The sequence below is a fragment of the Tamandua tetradactyla genome, chromosome 8 (genome assembly GCF_023851605.1).
Source record: "Tamandua tetradactyla isolate mTamTet1 chromosome 8, mTamTet1.pri, whole genome shotgun sequence".
NCBI classification, from domain to species: domain Eukaryota; kingdom Metazoa; phylum Chordata; class Mammalia; order Pilosa; family Myrmecophagidae; genus Tamandua; species Tamandua tetradactyla.
In genome coordinates this window covers 4,503,098-4,526,371 of record NC_135334.1, presented here as the reverse complement: position 1 = coordinate 4,526,371, position 23,274 = coordinate 4,503,098, and the positions used below count along the sequence as shown (strand labels likewise).

General features: G+C 46.2%; 1 protein-coding gene across 1 annotated transcript in view; it reads left to right on the top strand.

Moving 5' to 3' along the window:
- The window catches only part of NTM (neurotrimin), a 1,015,613-nt gene that overhangs the window by 279,445 nt on the left and 712,894 nt on the right, over positions 1-23,274 (top strand). The window lies entirely within an intron of this gene.

The following is a 23,274-nucleotide window of genomic DNA, read 5'->3' as shown; positions in this document are numbered from 1 at the left end:
TTCGGTGAAGATCAAATGAGATAATTATGAGCATGAGAGCACTTTGTACACTGGACACAACTATGCCCATGAATAGAAATCTCATTATTATGATGGTTTTTTTGTAGTGAGAATAGGCTTGGCATAATACACTAAAGTCCTTGATGGGACTTCCCTGGCAAGCAAATGCATTTATTGAGAAGGTAGGTGTCCAGATAATACCCAAATTTCTCATGGCCACAAACCAGAGCAAAGCAAAATGGGACCTCAGCCTTGGCTCCCTGGGCCATCCCTTCTGGGGTTGCCAGTCACAGACCGAAGCCTGCACAGCCTCACTCCCTCCATCCCAATGCTCACGTGTCCTGGCAGGTTATCTCTTTGCAGGCCTCCTCCTCAGTGCACTGTCAAGATGTAGCTGGCCAGTGTGGGGGAAGGTAGCAGCCGGTTCACCTTCGCAAACCTGCAGGACAGGTCCCGAATTGGGGGGAAGGAGGACATCCTTTCATTCTCATTTATGGGTCTCTGTGGAGTCAGGATTCTGGAATCATCTGGCTCAAAGGACCCCTGCTGGGCAAGTGGGACCACACACACTTGGAGCTGAGTAGAAAGGGGCAAGAAACTATAATCGATGTGCTCATCTGTAAACAAGCCAAAAAGCAAAAAGCAAAGGTGCCCACAATATTTGTGCTGCTCCCTGCAGCTGGGGAGGAACCTTGGCCTGTAGTGGGGTCCTAAGCCCTTGGACCAGAAAACCAGCCTTGGAAAACCTGGCAGCAGGGCCGGTAATCGCTCTGAATTCAGAGAGCCACTTGGAATGCAACCTGTGCAGCTGCCTTGATCTTTTACTGCCTTGACAGACTGCTTACTGGAGCAACCTTATTACCAGTGTCCTAAAAAATCCCCATAAAATCCATATATCATGGGATATAGCGTTCTTACAGCCACGGGTCTACATGATGAGCTTCTGCAATTACTCGCCAGGGGCTCAGTCCCCCGTGGGCACACACTGCACTGGCTCCAGAGAGAGCCAGCTCCAGAGAGAGGGAGGGGGAAGAAGAAAAGAGACCTCAAAAGACTATCTTTTATATTCATCCTTTTAATGGCTCTTTTCCTGATGGTGTTTTTTCTTTTATTTTACTTTCCTTTGTTCTCTTGGTTCTCACATCTCTCCTGCTACCTTCTGTCTCTCTTGGCCTCAAGAAGCAGGTGTGGGACATGGGAGAGACAACTTTGCAGTGCTCATTTGTCCCACTGGAGGACTGGGGCAGCCGCAGCCCCGGGGGAGGGTGCTGCTCCGGCAGGCTGAGCTGCTGCTGTGCAGAGAAGTCTCTGATGAATTTCAAAACCTGCCTTTGCTTTGGATGTGATCAACTGTCACAGTGGGACCTCTGTGTTTTACTATATGAACAAGCTCAGAGGGAGAAGGAAATGCAGGCTCCCTCCCCCTTCCCTCTGCTACCGAAGTGAAGCTTAGTGGAGGGCACAGAGAAATGTGTTTTCCTCCATTCCGTGGCTGTCCTGAATGGAGACATCTGGAGGGTGGGAAACAAGGGTTTTGCAATCAGCCTGCAGCATCTCCCTTCCCACTCCCCCACCCTCTAGCTCCCCTGCAGCCTCATCAGTGGAAAGTGTGAGATTTGAGCAAGACGCTAGGGCTTCTGGCTCTTACTAGAATGTCTGGGGCACAAAATTTAGGGCAGCCACACACATGGGCATAGACAGAGACCCTGCCAAATACCCGCCTTAGGGTTGGCCATGCTCAGCTTCCATTTCGATTCTCCTTAGGAAGGGCTGGTGGGATGATGAGATGCACTGATGAGAAGAATGCTGCTGAAAGGGGTTATGGATTATAAAACCCATGCAAGTAAAATCCTAGTCTATATTGTCACTGTCTCCACCCTTATCCAAAAGCTGGATGACGTGCTTATAGATGGTGTTCATTGAATATCTGCTAAATAACTACATAATAATGCCCCACTCTCCGCCAAGAAACGACGTGATCATCTCTTGGTTTCCTTCCCTGTAAAATGGATCGTTCATTCAATGATTAATTCGACAGAAGTATAACGGGTATCTCCTTTGTGCATTCTACCCAGTGATGGTATATAAGACATATGGAATGAAGTATCAGCTGTTTCCTGTCCTTGGGAAGTTCGGTGTTTGGTGGGATTATGGGATTTGTTTTTAAAGGTATGAAGTTAGAATCCTCTCACAACAGGAGAGATGGGAAAAGGAATATTGTCCACTTTTCCTCTACATTATTGAAACCCCTTGAATAGACAGCTTCCCTTCAAGGCACAGCTCTAACAAAAGAAAGCAGGTGGGTCCCCTTTCTCAGAGCTGTCCAGCAAGCCTGTTAGGAGGCAAGAGAGCCTTCCAGGACTGTGCACTGCTGTCCTAAAGGGAAATAACCAGTCCAAGCTGGCAGGTCTCTTAATAAAGAGCCTTAGGGACTATCCTCCAAGACAGCACTTTCCAAAATCTGTCCCCCTAACCCAGCAGCATCTCCCAGGAACTTGCCAGAAATACGAATCCTCCCACCTCACCTCAAACCCTCTCCATGAAAAGCTCAGGGGAAGGGACCTGCAATCTGTGTCTGAGCAAGCCCTCTAATGATCCTCACGTGTGTTGTCTCTCACTAATTCCCCAAATTGGCTGCCCGTTGCAATCAGTTGGTGTGTTAAAACAAACAAACAAAAAACCACTACTGCTTGTGCTTTTCTCAGTGATTCTAATTTACTTGGGTTGGGAGGTAGCATTGGGATTTTAAAGTCTTCTCAGGTGGTTGCAGTGTGTGCAAACCTCTAGAAGCATGGGTCTAGTAATGTAATCGTTAAAAATAAATGTGGTCAGCTCTTTAGAAAAGAGGGTCTCAGATCCTTACCTTATCTCATAACTTTGGCTGCTATGCTTTGTGTTTTCTGGAATTCTTAGCAAATTTCAGACATTTGCCCAGTTATATAGGAGAAGATAGTGTTTACTAGCTCTCAGAACTGGTGTTATTCACCTTCCTTTCCAGAAACATCTCACAGAAAATCTGTGGGTGAAGAAAATTCCTGGGGCTTCCTTGAATCACAGGGAAGTAGCTGGCTCAGTTGTTTCATAATTAGTGAATCAGATGGCTGCTTTCAACCCCTTTTGCTGTCAGAGACTCGGAGAGGGAGTGATGGGCTGAGTACAACCTGGAGGCTGGGGTCTCTTTTGCCCTGCTTGCCCCAGACCACCCTCCCTTGACATCACTTTCCTTCCAATTCACCACTTAAGAATGTTGGAGGAAGGAGGTGAGGCTGGTAGAGAGGAAAATTTAGATCCCCTGCATGTTTCGTACATTGCTCTGTCAGATTTTGACAATCAATAAGTACACTCACTGGAAAGAAAAGGAAAAAACCCTCCTACCTAGTCAAGCTCTGTATGCAGTGATGAGTAGAAAGTAAAAAGGCTGCTGAGAAGAAATCTGGTTTCCAAGGGAAGTTTCAAAACTGCCTTTATGCTGTGGACCAGAATCCATTGCCCATTTGATGTTTTCCCCTCTCTTCATTTGTCTTGTTGTTTCATTCCTGAAAGACCAAAAAAAGTGGGGACAAATAAGGGTCAGACAAAGGCTGACTTCTGATATCACTCCCCTACACACACACACACACACACACACACACACACACACACACACACACACACTTCCATCCATTATTTACTATGTATGCACCAGACTCAATCCTGTCGCTTCCATGGACCTCGACTTTCTCACCAATGAAGGGTTAGGATCGCATCTCCTTCTCCAGAGCATGAGGAAGGTGTGGGCTGGAAAGAAGCAAGCCTTTTGCATTTCTAGCAGCTTTCTTTATAAGGGAAGAACAGCCACAGGTAAACGAGAGAGAGATGCTAGCCTACCCCATTCCTGCCTTTTTGGAGACAGGAGAAGGAGCTCTAAATCCACCCCACTGCCTTTTAAAACTTTTGCAGATTATTCTGCTTCTAGTGACCCCACTTTATTTCTCCATGCACACAGAATCAGAAGCAATTCCACATCCCTCCTCTTGCATTACATCATCAGGGGAAGGGGGGACGGTGAAGCAAATGAGCTTCTGTTAGTCTTCAGGAGACACTCTGCCAATGACAGGGCTAGATCTGGGGGTTGAACCAGAGCCTGGATAGATCTTCAGGAGGACAAGACCAAGGTGTGACCTTGACACTGCTGTGACAGAGAACAATGCCAGATTCCCACTTAGTCAGGGAAGAGTGTGGGGCATGAGGCCAGGGCAGAAGGAGGAAGAAAGATAGCAGGTCCCCCTCCTGAGCATGTGCCTTTGCACCCCATCTTTCTTGTCTTGAAGACCTTGGGGTCTTCAGAGAGGGTTTGAGAAGAGCAAGCCTTGGAAAAGTGGGGTTCAGGTTCAGAGCAGGTGTGAGGTTGTCATTAGAAAACACCACTCCTAGAAGAGGGCCCATTCCCATGGAAAGCACTTGGAAGCCCTTTGGAAATGGGTCTGTGATCACGGGGCTCTGGTTGTCCTTCCTTAACTCCCCATAGTCTGTGGAGATTTTCTGATTATGTCACCCTTCAAGAGAGGAAAGGCATTCTGGAAAAGGCGACCCTCTTGAGTTGAAATTGATTTTGAACAGTTGAGCTGTCACCACTTATGCTTTCAGATGGCCGTATAAACAGCAACGAACATTCATTGAAATGGATTGGGGCTGTAGAGCCTCGCACTTGCATCATCTGCAGTCAGCAACCAAGCAGGGAGCTGAGTCCTTCAGAGAGAAGGACATGGGAGCCCAGTTTTTTTTATTTTGGGAGAAGTCAGTGGTGAATTACATTGCAGAACTCCACAGTGCAAGAAGGGGGGGCGGGGAGAGGAACTCTTCACCTAGCTAAAGAGGGGTGGAGGACAGATGGTGGTCAAAGGATTCTGATTTTTAATGCAGCATTCAAACAGGCAGCTGCTCACAAATGTCAGCCTCTTTGATGTTTTCTCCTTACCACCTCCATCTAATTCCAGTTTTAAGCTTCCTTTGTGTTGCAGTGAGCACCCAAATGGAAGGTACTTCTCTCCTCTGTGCTCCTGTAACATCAAGGCTACCTCTGTCAACTCGGTTTTGCTGCTCTCCTTTAATATAGCCCCTGTCCATCTGTTCTTCCATCCCCTAGAGTAAAAGAAGGCAGGCCTCCTGTCTCCTACCCTTAGATCCAGAGCTCCCTGGTTTTCCAAGGAATGCGGTTCCAAGGAAGGCAGTGCCGGTAACACCAAAACCCTTAACATCTATCTACGCTTTACGGTTACAAAGCACATTTGAAATATCAGCTCATTGCAGCAACACCAAATCCTAATGAAATGTGCAGGATGAGTAAAAATCTCCCACCTCAGAGATGGGGACTCTGTGGAGATGGGGGTTTCATACGGAGCAAATAATGGGGTTCACTTCCTCCTTCCCGTGCAATCTCCAGGGCATGCGGCTGGAAGCATCGCCTTCTGGGGTTATTCTGGGCACAGTCTATGATAAAACCAGATCGATCATTTTAGTTTTATATTCATAAAAATAAAAACAAAAATTCATCATCATATTGAAATGGAGAAAGGTGTTTGCTAAAGTGTACTGATTTGTGCATACGGAGAAACATTTCTGAGTCAAATAATTTTTGGCAAAGGTTAAGAAGATTTCTTCACTGTGAGCCATCTCTGTGTCTTTAATGTTTCAAGGCAATGATGAATCTCCAAGAGAATGAGGGCACAGCATTTCCCAAAAATAGCTGACCAAGATTCCATTTTGGGTAGAGCATCTTGTGTGGAAATCACCTTAGGGAATGCTAGATTGAGACTCAATCAAACAAGGCACAGTGGTTAATTTTCCATTATTCAGCTCTTGGGGATCCTCTATGGAGAAAAACAGAGAAGCTTGGGGGGAGAAGCCTGAAAATTAAAATCATTAAAAAGAGGCAAAAAAAAGAACTCATTTTTCAGGCATAAATAAGAAAAAGATGCTGACAGGGCATTCAAAATATATTTTTAAATATTTAGGACTATCAGGGCATTTTGCCCATAATGTGGTGTGGTGAGGGGCCATTCTGGAAAGTGGAAGGTGCAGATTCTGGCTTTCTCTGCAGCATGCAGGACCCGAATGGGCTGGAGGAAATCTCTGGGAGTGAAATGGTGAGCCTTGGAAACCAGCTCCAGGCAAGCTGAGGTCTCAACTCCCCACAGTGCTCAGACAAGAGGTCCCTGCAGCCTGGTGTGGCTCCTGCTTGGAGGCAGGATAAAATTATACATGTAGGTCCCCTCTGGGTATGTGGTTCTGTGATAAACTATAGCTCCTGTAGAAGCTGTTCTGAACCATGAAAACTAAGGTAAAAGGCAGCGACTCTGTGTGGCCAAAGGGAGAATTATCAAAATAGGGAGGGATGAGCAGGAAGAAGATGAGGGAGAGAGAGATACTCAGAGCCAAGCCATCTGGAAAGCAATCCATGCGCCCGGAGGGAAGTCCCCCTGTGGGGAACTGACCTTCCTCCTTCCTGGGCACCGCTGACACTGACCACTAGGTCCCTGCAGGGTCTACCACACACCTCATCTCTTCAGAGCCCGCGTTTGAGTTTCTCCCTTGATCTCTCTCTGGTATGCTGGTCTCCCCACTCACTCTTCCTGACCTTTCCTCAATGAAGAGAAGGAGCAGAAAGTGTGGGGCAAGGGCAGTAAAGAGGGGAGCAAGACAAAAGGGACATAATGAAGCAAGGTTGGGCCCTGGGGATGGGCTTCTTAGAAGATCTTAGTTTCATTAAATATAGAAAGGTGGGATGAAAAAAATAATATTCATTCATTGTTACAGTTTCAAAGTCAGAAGCTGGCCTTGATTTCAAAGAACTTATATGTAATGTGATGCATGCTTCTTTTTTCTGTCTCTCTTTTTGTAGGTAAGTGACATTTCATTCTGCTCATCCCCAAGGCAAAGGTGGATGTTTTTAAAGTGGAAAAAAAAAATGAGCGGAAAAAAAGAAACAGGGAAGGTGGGAAGAGGTGGAACTCAAGGGGCAACCCAGGTAGGTGTCCACTCGATTAATCAGCGTTCTCTGCTTAGAGGCGTGGGGAGGAGGCCGCTCCCCTGAGTTGGCGGTGAATGCCTTTGCCAGGACTCAAGGTCGATGTGTTGCAGTTGTGAATTTGGCAATGGAGATGCGGATTCTCTTTGAAAGTGGTCCTATGAAATGGGCAGCCAGTGCCGTTGACAAGAGGTATTTCCTTGGGGAAGCTTCAAGTCTGAAATTATTGGGGGTTTGTGCCCTAACACCCTGCACAAATAGGGCACAGTGTGTTTGCATTTGGCGAGGTGGAATGAACACATCCTAAGGAGGAGAATTAGAAACATGGGAAACTCGCATTCTCATCATGATGGGACTGCAAAAGGTAGGGAAAGTTCTGGAAAGAAAGGAGGTTTGTGGGGAAACTGTGATCTTCTGGTACACCAAGAATCTCTTCCTTAATTTAAAAATCAATCTAATTCGTCTAATTGCTGTAAATGTAGTTTTCTATCCCTCCCTGGTCACTGAGGTTATAAGAGCTCTTATTTTCTCCTCAGCATGGAGAAAAGTGGCTTTCTAGAGCTTTCTAAAGGAGGATTTGTCACTAAAACCACTTTCCCTGTTTTTGGTCAGTCAAAGAAGGGATTTTGAAGTTCAAGACTGCTTTGGGCTTTCTAACGTCCTTAAATCCAGTAGTTGTCCTTAATGTTAAAATTGATGTGACTCTTTTTCTCTTTAGCTGCCAATGTTCCACCAAAATAATTGACTGATGACTTCTTTTCACATGCATTTTCTTTCTTTGAGAGAAAGAAAAATGTAAAAGAGTCTATAAATCTAGACTGGGAATATTATGTCCGTTTACAGGAGATAAACAGAATTGATTGGGGAAAGCTTCATAGTAAGTGGAGAAAAAGAGAAACAACTTAAACTTCATATATGCCAAAGTCCTCAGAAGAAAAGATCTCATTTACATAAAAAGACAAGTTGTAGACTTTAGAAGTTCTAGAAAGAGGCAAAGATACCTGAATTTTCTAAAATTTGGATATGCAGATCTTTAAATCAACTTCTCCTTACTTTCAACAAAGAGGAAAAAATAAATAAAAGAAAGTCCACATTCCTCCCCTAAAATGGGAAAAGCTTCATGGTCTATGGAAAATCATAAAGTGTTTATTTCATGATATAATGTCCCAATCTTGTGGTATTTTATTCACTGTCATTAAAGACCCTGGGACTCATGTTAGATTTTCATGACTGTAGAATATCTAGGGATGCTTTTTGGTGCTTTCCTGGCATAATGGTGAAAATCAAGCTGCCATTTACTTGGACCCCAGCTCAATTTAGACCACAGGACCACCCCACGCTGCTTTGTGGAAGAAGAAAACTTGCACTCAAGAATCAACCTTAAAATCTTGTCCAAAAATAACAATGAAAAGGGTGCTCAGTTACAGGATTTTCTGTTTGTCACAGAACTCATTATGCAGCCTTAGGATCATGGTTGATTGAGTTATGGACTCAGAAAATTCACATTCTACTTGAATTTATAAGCAGAATAAGAGGCACAACATAATCTCTTATTCATCTTGATACCCTGCCTCTTATGCCTATGGTGTGAGCTGGGTCAGCTAGGAAGAGGCAGGATTCTTCTCTCCCAGGCTTCTCCTTTAAACCCCATACCTTGCCTTTTCAGCTCCCAAGCAGGGAATGTTGGGAGGCTGCATTATTGCCATAAATGAAGTCATTGCATCAGAATATCTTATTAATAAAGGCATAGTAGAATTATATATGTTAATTTGGCAATGACATATTCTATAAAGTCTAGAAGTACATGAAGTACATTTGAATAGTTTACTTAGGCTACCACAGTTCTCAGACCCATGAGAATAAAAGTCTACCTGTTCCTACCTTATATACAACCCACACATTTCCCAGCATCACTGACTGTGTTCCTGTGGAGTAGGGGGGCACTGGGATAGAACAAACACACGTACACACAAAGCCCCTCAAACACTTGCCCCTACTGCACACACTCACATATAGAGATATATTTTTATCAATGCATATGCACACATCTTTGATTTTACCTTTGAAAGATGACAAGGAAAGAAGGCATTTTTCAGAATAAGATCTGCCTTTCTTGGTATTGTTTCCTCCTCACTCCCAAACTCCTTACCCAGTCACTATTTAACTTCACAGCTTGGCTGCTGAATGCACCAGGCTCTTAATTTGCTTTGAGACCCATTGATCTGGCTTCCTCCCAGCTTCAGCGACCCGGGTTGGCACAGTTAATCATTTGACATCCAGCAAATGTCCCTCTGTTGCCCTCTCCACCGGGGTCTGTGCCCTTTCTTGACCCCTCTGACCATCTGCATAGGTCCACATCCTGGAATGAAGTCCAGGCCATCAGATGGAGTTTGCACTTCTCGGAAACTGGGCTCTCTGAGCTTAGGAAGCAGCAGAAAGCAGGCAGTGGGCTGAGTGCAGTGGCTTCCAGTAGAGACCCAAACAAAGGAATGGTTCTTATTCAACAACGGCCATGCCCTCTGTCAGTCTTTCCAAAGTCTGCTTTGGGGACCCATGGAATCTCCACTCTTTGGGCAAGTGCATTGTGTTATTTTCTTTTAAGCTAATCTTTACTGAGTTTCAGACTCTGTGCTAAAAATGTATGCATGCATTATACATGTATTCTTATTTTATTATCAAACAAATCCTATGACTTAAATTTCATTATCCTCTTTTTATAGACAAGGAAATCTAGGCTTGAAGTGATGAGACAAGTTTCCCAATGTCACCTGACCTTGAAGTGTGAATTAGAATTTGTTTCTCTCTAACTACAACATCCATGCTCTTAATTGCTTATTTACTATCTAGAATATATTATCTCAGGAATACAGAGGGTGGATGGGAAAGTACATATGTTTAATCAAGCTGATCTTGCTCCTTTCTAACTATTTAGTTAAACCAAACTCTTGAGTGCATTGACAATCTCTGGTTAGGGTTCTAGATGAGGTGGCCAAGGTAGGAAGAAAAGAAACTGTACCCAGATTTAGAAAAACCGGATTTGAGGTCTTGATCTACCATCCATTCCTCATACTCTCATGCAATTTGTTAACTTTTCTGAGTCTCTTACGTTATTGCAGAGGTACATTACGTATAATGCCTCATAAGTTTAATGGATTTGGGATGTAGTTCATTGTCCCCAAAGGTCAAAAGATTATAGGATATAATTAGTGAAAAGATGAGTACTGCTCTTTTTCATCATTCCTTTATATTTCAAAGATTTCTTTTTTTCCAGTAACATTAAAAGCCATACTTTTACAATACCTGTTAGCATCCTTTAATGACAGACCAAGGGTCCACAGAAGCTGAAAAAAGGCACTCAGGTGACTCAGTAACTCCGTGGAGCCATGTATGGGTGATTTCTAGCTCCTGTGCTCTGAATCCTTTATGCATCTCTTTGAGAGGGGGGCAGACCCCCTGGAGCACGAGGTACTCTCCATGATAATGGAAACCACTCTCCAGATGCATCTACTATTTGCCCATGGCCTGCACCCACACTTTCCTCTCCCTCAGGAAAATTAAGAAAGGATCTCTCCTGAAGACTGGTACCTAGAGATGGCTGCTTTATCTCACCTAGCTTTTCCGTACCTCATTTCTGGAGTGAGCTACCTTAATCTTGACATTTGCTCAACCATTTAGAGTGCAAACCTTTCTGTACTGCAGAGTGAGAAGTATTTTGCACTCATGTGAAAAGCAAAGTATATATCCTATGATAATTGAAGATTAAAGAGCTTTATCCAAACTACTCAGTCATAAAATAAGTTCATCAAGACTTGGCCCAAATGTCTGGGACATGTGGAGGATCCCAGAGGACATGCAGAGAGGATAAGCTTGTGATTCAAATCCCTGCCTGGCCAGATTTTCCCTATAGACTTTAGGTGAGATACTGCCTGATCTTCACTTTCCTTATCTGTATAATGGGTCTAATATATCTCTCACTGCTGTTTCAAAAACTAATTGTGATCATGAATAATAATTTAAAAAATCAGCACTCAGTGCTTGATACTCAGTTCTCTAACCCTTGCTATTTCGCTTAATAGTGACAAGAATAAAATTAATAGTAAATGTTGCATTCTGTCATTTTTATTATGTGCCAGACATTGTGCTGAATATTAATCCAGGCTACTTCATTTAATCTGGACTTTATTCTTCTGCTAATTGAAAGCAAATAGCCTGTTCTCAGGACTCCATGCCTGAGACTGTCGCCTTCATCAGACCATAAGACAGGAGTCTGAGTGAAAGCCCACAGACCTTCCCATCTTCACCCTCTCACTTGTATTCAGTCATTCTCACTCTTGGTGTCTTGAGGAGACAGATTTTCTGAGCTCATTGTCCATAAGTGGTCCATACTTACTACCCAGGCCCTGCCTCCTCTCTTACCATCTCCAGATGTCCTCTAGTTAAAGGAAACTGAGTTAGTTACAAAGCAGCACTTCTGTAAGGACTCAATTATAAAGGTTTATATCATTGAGGTTGAGAGAGGATTGATCATCAACATTAAATCAATCACAGGCTCTCCCTATGGCCTGTCCTACGTCCATCAGATGCCCTGCCTGAAGCAGTCCCCTTCTAAGCTTAGCCTAGCCGAGAATGAAGACACCACCTTAGTGAGACACAGAAAAGAGAAAATGCCCTTGACCATCCAGACAGAGGCTAATTGACAGCCAAGAAGCCATGGATGTCATTCCCATTGTGCCCTCATTAGCAATGTGGGCCTCAGCGTAGAGGGACTACAAACTGGACTGAGTCCAACAGAGATGGTCAGAACCCTAAGAACAGAGGCACAAAGAAGATTTTGTGAAAGGATGATAAACTAGCATTAGAATGCCAATGGGATCGTATATCACGAAGAAGGGCATCCCTTTCTAGGGGGTGCCAACGTCAACAATTTCTGGGAAGCTGAGTTATTGATCAGGAACTTTCTTGATGGGTAAAAGACGGGGAGTAAAAGCTCTCTGGTATGTTCTCCCTCCATGCATCTGAGAGATACAGCCACACTGGTTTGCAACTGTCACTCAGGCCACTGCAATTTTCCATAAAAGGCTGACTACTGAGGATTATGGGGTCTCAGTAGAGGTAGTGGGCTCTGACCTGTCCCTTCTATTAAAGATCACAGGGCTTGGAAGTAACTTGGCTTGAAGAATGGCTTATTTGATACACTGCCCCACCTCTTCTCCCCTGCTTAAAATCCCCTAATATAAGACTTTTCTTTGCTCTTGAAATAGAGGATCCAAATCCTAAACCCAGTCCACAAAGCCTCTGAAGGTCTAATCTCTGATCTCTCTCTCTCTCTCTCTCTCTCTCTAACTCACCCTTTCCCTGGGTTTCTGGTACTTCTAGCCTCATGGAACTTCTCCCTTGACACTGATCTTTGGTCCTTTCTACCTAGAAAACACTTTTACCTCCTGGGTGACCCTATGCATCCCATAAAACCCAAACCAAGGTCCTTTCTTAGAGAAGCCTTCTAGGTTCCCTGGCTGGTGTCAGCCCTCTGATAAGCCCTTTGCCCTCAGAGTACTTGTTTTGAGTTGTACTTAAACAGTCATTGGCGATGTATTTCCAGCTTCCCGACTGACCGGCAGGCTCAGGACAGCAGGTGCTGGGTTTGTTTTGGCTCACCACCATGTACTCAGCACCTGGAACAAAGGCAGCTACTAATCCTGGCCATGGACAGACCCCACTGCGGTGAAATCCTATTCGGCATCACCCTTTTCTGAGCATTTGTTTCCCTTGTCAACTCTTTCATAAAGAACTGAACTCCTTTCAGTTATTAATCAGTGTTCAGAGAGCTCACCCCAAACCTTGATGGGGGACTGAGTGGACCTCAGCCCTGTCCTCACATTAGAACCACTGGGCACCTATTAAAACCACTGATGCCCTCATCCCCATGACCAGGGATTCTGACTCCAATGGTCTGGGTGGGGCCAGAGCATCCTCAGGTATCTTCTCTTAGCAGCCAGAGTTAAGGGCCCTGTAGATCTTCCCTCTTCCCACCCATGTACTGCAACTAGGTGAACTCTAAAGGGTCCTTTCTTACAACTCTTCATAGCTGTAGCTCTACTCATTGTGTGCTTTCTTGGGCCGCACACTGGGCTTTTAGCTTCTCATGCATCCTGAAGCTGGAGCCTTGTAAAAATGAGAAAGAGCTATTGCTACTCCTGACTGATGGATGAAAAGTTGCAGCCTAAGGAGGTGATGTATCTTGAGAAAGGTTATGCAGCTCACAGGTGAAGAGGCAAGATTTGCACTCCTTTCACTGGGACTCCATGGCCTACAGGATTCAATACGGAGTCTTATCACCTTATGCTCTTGGGTGGAGGAATTTGTGATGTATCAATGGAGAGTTGAGTTTTAAAAAGCCAACTTGATTATATGTTACAAGTCCCTGAGTCCCGGGGCCATGTCCCTTCACCTACCACTTCTAAGCTTTGAGGTGAGAAAGGGCAGGGCCAAATGTGGCCCTGTTATGAGCTCACCTGGCCTCCTTTCTCGTAGACCAGCAGTGAGGTGGAAGGTATAATGAGACCCAAGTAAACACCTTCGACAACTTATTTTTTACCCTTTCTAATCCCCAGTATCGGACAAACAGGGGGCCCAGAAGTGAGTGAGGGAATTAAATTAATGAACACAATTTCTCTCTGTCATTGAACTCTGACTAATGAGTCTATTTCTGGGTAATAAGAAGGAGCAGGAAGTGACAAGGCAGTGTAATGAATTAGTGGCCCAGAACCTCGTTAGTCAGAATAATCTATCCACGAAAGATAAATGATGCAAACATTAATTATAAAGCCAGGGTGGAAATGCATCCCATTATTTGGCATCCTGTGAAATCTATCCCAGTTATTCATGCAGCATTTTCAAACAACAATAATAATAATAATAAAGGTTCAGCAAGAACTAACCACTTAGGGAAACTCACCCACGGGTGGCAGGAACGAGCTTGGCAGCAGCTCTGCTCTTTGTTTGGGCTGATTCCCACGGAACCTGGGAATGTCCCTGGAGGGTCTCTGCCCGGTGCCCTGAAGGTGTGACTGTCTCTTCAGCTCCATCATACAGGCCCTTTCCAGTCTGAGCCACTGAGACCCAAATGAGACCAGGAGGTCAACAGAAACGTTCTCCCTCGTCAATAAAAGACAGCGCAAGGCTGAGGATTTTTCCAGAAACTCTAACCCTCCTAAAGGGAGAACAGAGATTAAAAAAAAAAAAAAAAAAAATGGAGGGACTAGAGCCCGGGATGCTGCTTAGCATGTTCCTTCACTGAGACGTGGTGCGAACTGGTAGAGGTGCCTGGTTAGGAGGGTACTGGCTAGAATTAAATGAGGTTATGCGCGAAAGTTGCATAAGGAGTTCAGAGGTGCCTATTAGGAGTTCCATGGGGGATCTCTATTATTTTTTATCATGTAATGATAGGGCCATATCACCAGAGAGATCTTGGGCTGTTCCAGGCAGCTGCCTTCCTTTTTAGAAGAGGGGAGTTTGACAAGGGAGAGGGACAAATAGCTCCCCCGTGTCCAGCTGGAATCTCCAAGTCCCTTGTTCCAGGACCAGGCCTGGGTCTGTACATCGCAGGCTGGGTTTTGCTGTCTTGCATTCCAATACGAAAACCCAGAATGGAAGGCGGGTCAGCAAGGAGCCAAAGCAGAGAAGGCTGAATCCGTAATCAGAAATGCAATTTCTGAGGTCTTTAATTGGGAGTGTAAATAAACTGGTATTAAAAACTATTAAAAAAAAAAAAAAAAGTACTCGGCTGCATCCTGGTAATAAATTTGTCCGTGACTTCACAGCTTAGAGGTTCCTTGGCTTCTAAAGATTTTAGCTCTCTCTGGCCTGCAGAGGGGTCAGCTAAATCATGTGCTGAAGGGAGAGGAGTTTGAATCACAGATGCTGAAACTCACCTAAGCGCCCTTCCAGGTGGCATCTGATCGAAGCGGAGGCTGCTAGCTGCTTTTTTGTCTCAGGCTTTGTTTTTATCTGACTGGCAACTCTTGGTAATGAAGGAAGAAAAAAAAATTAATTGGGAATGAATTTTAATTGTCTCTGACTTCTCATTTGTAGGCGATTAAAGTGAGTTCCCAATTAAGCTATTACACTGGATTGCATTCTAAAAGAACGGAAGGTCCCCCAGCTTCTTTCCACTTCGAGTCTCGCCTTTACCTTCTTCCATTCGGGCAAAATGTAGGCTCTTGGGTTTTAAGCTAAGTGAACCCACTGGGGGAAAAACAGAAAACTCTTGCTGCCCAAATCTTTTTTGTTTGTTGTTTTAAGCTAAAGAACAAATGCCTGCGCAAGCACTATGCCGGGCTGGTTTAGTCCACGTCCGTAACCTGCTGTGGGGAACACAGCTGAGCTAGGGTTAGGGTGCGTCTCACTCTCTCCTTGGAACTGTTGGCTCGGGAGGGCGTGGGCAAGGTCCAAGGATGGAGAGCAGACCCCAGGGACAGGAGAAGGGGAAAGAGACCACGTTGCCACCTGCCCCCTGCCTCTTTGAGCTCTTGTTGCTCTGAGGGATAGTGGGTTTGGTCCCTGGGACTCCTACATTGTCCTGGAGCTGGTCATCTCTGCTCATCCTCCTACTGGACTCTGCCTCCTTTCCAGAAGGGGACAAGGAGATGCTGGGTGCCTGAGGCCCGGGGAGCGAGTGGCTCCTTAGGTGGAGCTGAGAAACCAAGTCACACAGTGGGATGGAGAGGAAGAGCTGTGCTTTGGAATCAGAGGCCCATGGCGACTGGAGGTGTGAGAAGCCAGTTGCCTGAAAGTGAGCAAGCGGCTTGCCCTGCCTGGGCCTCCGTTCCTACCCAGGATGACTCAAAGTGTTGCCTTTCCTTGTGCCTGAAAAGCTTTTCATGAAATGAAAAGGCCTCCAGGAACCCCAACTCCTTCCCTTTCACCCTTTCCCTTGTCATCCTTTTCAGTCCTTTCCTTTCCTTTTTTATTTTTGCATGGGCAGGCACCAAGACTCGAACCCGGGTCTCCAGCATGGCAGGGGAGAATTCTGCCACTGAGCCATTGTTACACCACCCTTCTGTCCCTTTCTTAAATCATGCATCCTTTCTCTTTGCCCCAGATCACACTTCTTCCACTCTTCCCTCTGCCCCCTGTTTCTCCCGATATGAAAGTGCCCGGAATCCTTCCAGAGAAGGCTTGGCTCAAGAATTTGCTGGGTGGCTCTTGGCTTCTTGCCCTTCTAGGTAAGCTCTACACTCAGCAACTTAATAGCTGTCAGGAAAGAACCATTTAGATCCCCTGGACGGTGCCTAATCAGCCTGGAAGGTCAGGCCCACCCCCTACCCCACCCTGACTCTCTCTGTTTCCATCCTCACCTCCCACCCCCACTCCCATCACTGCAGGTTTATTTATGGGAAACCAGTGGCACCTATCTCCTTCCATCTAAACTGCCTACATATGCAGGGATATTAATTCTTAGCTCCTGCATGCCATGTCCTCATGAGCTCTGGGTTTTGCAGTGAAAAGGTCTTTGGAATGAACGCCAGGTCTGGCTCCGGTGGGGCAGGGTGCAGGCGGTCCCCGCAGACATCAGGGAATTGGGCAGAGCTGGCAGATACCTTGGAGCCCTGTGAGAACTAGGGCAGGGCCAGAGTGTAAGAAAGTTCAGCTCTGTGCAAATGTACGGCGGGGAGGCGGGCTGGAGGACCCCGAAGTGCTGATCAGCAATAGTGAATCAAAGCGATGGCATCAGAGATGGAAAAGAGGATTCCTCCCCTGAGTTCGCCCCTCAGCAGAGACCTGGGAGTCCTAGCATGAGCAAGCGTATTTCTTGGTTTAGGAGCTGAGGCCTCTCTGAAAGCCAAGCCAAGACCTTTTGCCAGCAACAGCTTCACAGCTCAAAACCTGGCTGCCTCCTGCCCCCGTCTGCGCACCCATTCTGCAGCAGATGGTGGGGGCATAACACCGGCAGGCTCCCGGGCCCAGCTCAGCCTGCCTCTGGCTCTCGTTCTCTTTCTAAACTAACAGTCTGATTTTGGAGTGGCCTAGATCTCCTTATACCAGGGATCTGGGGTGATGGGCCTTCTCAGCAGGGAAGGGAGGGACTTTTCTGAGCACCATGACCACAGGCGACCTTTCCCTCCTCCCTCCCTCTCAGTAGCCCAGGAACATGCTCTTAAGATGGTCTGGGAGGCCTTCAAACAGATCCCACAAGTTCGGCGATGTTCATGAACCTGGAGTGAGGGGACGGTGTACAATGAAAAGCTAGAGCAAATTACACCTCAGCTAAAGGCATGCACAATTTATTTTAAACCTTGTACCTACTTAACAAAAGGTGTCTGTAGTCCATGGTTGAGCTATGCACCATCAATCTGTGTAACCCTGAATCAGTTGCGTAGGATGCCCGCCTCAACCCACCTTACTAAGCATCACAGATTCTCAGATACCCTTTCTTTGTTCAGGATGTTTAGTCTTCTATACAACTTGTCCCTTTTCTTCTGACTGGCCACCTCTTATTCATGCGTCAAGACCCAGCCCACATTGCCCTTTTAGCTCTGTTCTCAGAATAACTCTGTTATGGCATTAATTATATTGCAGTTTAGCATTTGCTTTTCTTTCCCAGTAGACTCTTGGTACATGTAGGAAAGGGATACAAACTTAGTTCTTCAGTACTTCATGTACACAGTAGAGACTCAGTTGAGGTTTGCAGAATTGAAATATTCATGGATAGACCCTGATCTTTTCTGCAAGACCCCAAAAAATAAGTCTTTTTTTTTTTTTGGCATGGGCAGGCACCAGGAATCGAACCTCGGTCTGGGCATGGCAGGCGAGAACTCTGCCCCTGAGCCACGGTGGCCCGCCATGAATAAGCCTTTTTGATAACTGTTTCCTTAGAACACAGACCCCTTCCTTTGGGGTAAGGAGCTACTGTGTTCCTTGCCTAAAAGTAGATAAAAAACAGACTAGAGGGCTGGGAAGCTCGGGAGGCCCAGGAACCCATTTAGGAGTAAACTGTGGAAGGGGTGGGGAGAACTGTGCCTTGGGGAAGATAACTGAGGAGGGTGTAAGACCAGGTGGTGACCCCAGAACCTTCTGGGCTGGCCACAGCCGGAGAAACTGTGGGCTTGGAGCTTGGGACAGTACGCACAATTGGGTGGGCTGGGCTGGCGGAGACCCTCCCGTCTCCACTGAATGGTCTCCACCCCACCTCAGGGGATGCCCGGAGCCAGCAGCCATCTCTGAGCGGGACCATGGGCAATTCTGCTGGCGTCCCTGGCCCGCTCAGTGAGACAGCTCTGGAGCTTCTGCCCTTGTGAGCGACACGCGTGGTCTCCTCGTGGCATGCGTGAGGGTGGACCTGGGAATCCTTTCTTTTTAGCCCTCTGCATGCTGGTCACCACCCCTGGATAAGGCCCCCGGATACCGACACACAGCTCGGGGGGCACGCCTGCTGCCCCGGTTTCCTCTACCAGCGGGAGCTTCCCAGAAGCGCTGCGTCCTTCGCTGGGGGCAGAGCTGGGGATAGGGAAGGAGAGCCCTCATGGCAGGGCCCCAGAGGAGAGAGCAAGGGCACCGTACACCCACTCTCTCTTAGCGTCCCACAGGGACTGGAGACAGAGCTCTTACGTCTGCAAACTGCCTCTTCAAGCAAAATGCCCAGGACAGGCAACTGACATCCCAGCGGTTGGGAAAAAAAGGTTCCTTTTTGCCTACCCACCCTCCTATCCGGCTCACCCTGTTGGGGTGTGATGCGCAGAAGGCAGTGCCGAAAGGAAGGGGTGGGGAGAACTGCGCCTCAGGAAGATAATTGACTTCAGGAATGCTCTCTCTGAGACGGAAGAAGAAAACAACTGAAAATATGTTATTTTACAACCTTGATACTCCTGACCTCATTGAAAATAAATATACACAACTGAGCAGGCACGCAGGTAGTGTCGGAGAGGGACTGAGTGTGGGGGGCGTGCGCCCTCTAGTGGCTGTTTGAGATAATGGCACGACTGCTGGTTCTATTTCCCAGCAAAGCAGGCGGGTTGCAACCAACGGAGAGCTGCTCCTGAAATTCTCCCTTCTTTACCCAAAACGTTCTTGTCACTCCTAGATTTGGCATTCTAGAAGAGGAGAGGCAGGTAAAGCAGGAAGAAAACTACTTCCAAAAACTCAGTATGGCCATAGCTGCAACTCATCAGCTATGCCGTGTCTCTCTGGGTCTCAGATTCGTCCAGTGACAAACTTGAAGTGGGATATGTTGTGCGCCCCTCGGAAATGAGGCAGCCTGACACGTCCTGGCAGCCCTAGAGAGATGCTGAAACTCAAGAGCGCTGGCCGGTCTCTGGTGGGGGAATTGTTTGCAAGCCATGGCTTCGTTTCTTTTGACACGTTCTGTGCTTTGTTGCCATTATCTAACGCGAAAGGATCCTGGCGTTAGATATATCCTTATCGTCGCCCAGCCTGGTTCTTGCCTGGTTCCTTGCAATGCCGCCTCTCAGAAATGGTTGGGACAGGAGTCTTTGCCAGGCTGATGTGATGGAAGCGATTGGGTGTCTGAATTCACCCGGCCACTGAACCTGCGCCCAGCGGAAGGTACTGAGCCCTGGAGGTGGGATTGGCAATTAGGGGTATTTGCTTTTATATCCCCCCTTCCATCTGGATTTGGCACAGTCCCCTCACTGCCAGCACGGAAAGCTTCCCAGTGGATGTGATGTATCCCACAGTGTCATTTTCTGTATTAACTCGTAAGAGTCTCGGCTATTTTCAAATGTCCAGCTGGTGTGAGCAGCCTGCAAACCTCACCTGCCACCCTGCTTGCTTCCCGGTCCAGGCTGTTCCCTGGACTCACATTTACTTCCGTTCTTCTGTATGACTAACTGAGTCATTTAACTTTTCTGTGCAATCCCTTGGGATATTTCTATGTAGCAAGACAGTCATTTCAGTCAGCTACACTATTTTGTTAAGTGTATTAAGCAGGAGAATAGCTCATCTGCTGGCCAGTTTGTCAACTGCTTGTCTTGGCTCTGGCCCAATTCATCATGGGTTGTTTTCCCAACACATTTTTAAATTCTTATTACTGGTTATGGTATGATTTTACTGATGTTATTACTGTAATTAATTTGTTTCTAACATATCTTATAATGCAAACCAGGCCTTGGCCAAATGCACCGTGATAACCTTTTTGAAATGGTGGCCAGAGTCATGAATAAATCATATTTATTGTGGGCCTACTATGTGCCATGATCCCTGATCATTATTTCTTCTCTGTTTCCTTACAATCATAGAGAGGAAATGGCATTTTCTCATTAGAAGGTGAACACTGCGAGGCGTTCCCTCAGTTCTCATAGCTGACAGTCCTGGAAGAGAAAAACATTCACACCCAGGGCTGGCTCCAAAGCTGCAGCATTGCTAATAAAACCCTGCACCCACAGTCCTGTCTCCACGTGAAAAACACTGGGTACCTGATTTTGAGGGAAACCTAATGGCGAGTATATCGGCTGCTGCTTGAAATGTCCTCTCATTTAGGGTTACCTGGGCTGTGAGACACAGTGTTTCCATCTGTGTCCCCTAAGAGAGAATGATCCTATGCTCAGACCTCTGCTGACCATCTCCAGGGAGGGAATCTAAGCTTTCCAGCCCGCGAATATTCAGCAGTTTAATATTTAGGGGGTAAACAAAGAATGTTGGTTCAGGGGCTTGATCTTATAGAAAACTAAGTGGGCTTCTCTGGGAAGTTTGTTCCGTCCTGCCCGAGAGGATGGCATTTAGCAAAGGGCTGAAATGAGAACCTCGGACTTGAACCTTAGGCTTTCTCTTCTGAAGAACTTAAGTTTTAATAAGGTGCTCCTGGAAGAATCAAAAGTATGTTTTGACTGTCAACCACGTGAAGTGTGGAAGATGATATGAAAAAGACGAGGTTTGGAGAACACATAACTGCTTTCAAACATTTAAGGGCTGGTGGGTGGAAAAGAAGGGAGATGTTTCCTGTATTATCTCATAAAGCAAAGCCAAGACAAATGCACAGAACTTATTTGAGAGTAATCAGTTCGATACAAAATAAATGGTAATGCTCTGAGGTGTCTGAGAAAGAAAAGGGCAGCCTTGGAGCTTCTCTATCACTGGAGGGGTGTGTGTGTGTGTGTGTGTTTCTGTTTTTGCATGCATCTACTTGTGCATATCTTTGTGTGCACATGTGCAGGCATATTTACGTGTGCACATACATTCACGTATGCATGCATGCATGTATGTGTGTGCACATGTGCTTATGTGTACAGATAAGAGACAAATACAAGACAAAAGATTCGCTCCGATGACATTTCCAAGTCCATGTTTCCTGGACCTCTATAATTAGATGTTTAAAGAGAGTCCTTCAAATACCACAACTAGTTGTTGGAGAGAGAAATTTGTTCAGGAAGCCTGCCTGGTACAACTCTTTTTTTTCTAACAATGTCCAAACCTTCAAAAAAGTAGTAAGAATAGCTCACTGAACAATTGTATACCTTTTATCTACATCTACCAAATACTCCTTCATGCATCCTCTAGAAATGAGGACGTTGTCGTACAGAATCACAGTATAATTATCAAATTCAGGAAATTTGACTTTGAAAGAGTGTTTTTATTCATATCCAATCTGCATTCAAGCCTCCCATGTCCGAATGGTATCTTCTGTCACATGTCCCCCGACCTATGATCCGTTCCACTTAGCTGCATGCAGTTGTCATGTCTCTTTAGACTCCTCTCATCTGGAACATTCCCTTAAGCTCTGTCTCTCCTGACACTGATGTTTTTGAAGATGACAGACAAGACTGTTGGGTGGCGCAAAGTTCCTTTCCAAAGGTTGCTCACATCACCAGCAGTTATTTCCATTTCTAACACATAATAAATCTCTAGTAAATATTGGCTCAATGAAAGGAACTCTGAGCTTCGCGCTGGAGGGACACAGCCCACAAAGCTGACCCGCCTCACCAGAAAAACTTAAATTGGAGGCAGCAAGTGCCAGGGGAGACATGCCCAGGGTTTTGTTTCTGTCCTGCCACTTCCTGGCTTTTGAGTTTGAGCAAGTCCCTAATCTGTAAAATGAAGATTCCAGCACCACAAATGCCTGCCCATGTGGCAAAGATGAGAATTACATAGCATATAATTGTACATAAAAGTGCTCAAAGTCATAGCAAAGCGTTAGAACAAGGGAATGGACTATTATTCATTATTAATACACCAGAGAAGAAGGCTGAAGCTGGGGAAAAAATACACTATGAGGATAAAAAATAACAAAGCAAAAAAAAAAAAATAGTGGGACTGGCTGGGCAGGGTTGCTGGGTCCGAGGTGAACACAGCCCTTGGGGTCTTTCTCAGTGCCCACCTCCTCTGGCCACCCAGTTCCAACTGCTCCAGCACTAGTGAAAGCCATGGTTTACTGAGACCTACTGTGGATCACGTGTTTGCTAGGAGAGGCCCAAAGACTCATAACAACCCCAAAAGGAGCTTTTAAGTTCTCCGTGTTAAGGTGAGGAGGTGGAGCTCCAGAGAGATTATGCCATTTGCTCAAGGCCACACAGTTAGAAAGCAGCAGAGCCAAGAAGCAAATTTTGGGCATGCCCTGCAGAGAGGGTCATGGCGGTGAAGGACCCCTGCTCAGCCGGTCACCCTGCTCGGCCGGAGCCCTGGGACACGGGGCTTCGCAGTAAGCCCTACTTACACGTAACTGCGTTTACTTGAATCTGTAAATTATTCACTCTCTTTAAGCAGGACTCTGTCTTCTTCGAGAGGCAGATGTATGCTGATGAGCTCTGGCCTTCCAAGTCTCCTGATGACCTTCGGGCTTTATATATTTAGAAACCTGTGAAGTGGTGAGAATCTAGAGAACACTCCAGAGAATTAACAATCACTGCAGCTTTCAGGACCCCTGGCAACAAGCCCCCTTCTTTCTTTCCTTGTGTGGGGGCCCGCGCAGGGTCTGGGGAAGACGCAAAGCTGCTCAGGATATCAGCTGCCTTGGATCACGGTGCAAACCGAAGGCTCAGATATCTGTCTGTGGTGAGACTCAGGCACCTATCTACTGTGCCTGAGCTTGTTTCAATGGGTTCGCTTCTCCATAAAAGCTGTCAGGGAACATTAGACTTGGAAATATCAGGCAACACAGCTGGCAGACTAAAGGGTGGGCAACACAGCCCTCTGGCCTTATGCAGCTTTGAGGGCTATTTTCCCAGAAATGGGACAGCACAGCATTCTGCGCCCCATATGTCCCGCTCCATCTCAGCATGCAAGGGAGAAAAAGACCTCGGTTCTACCAGGTAAGATCA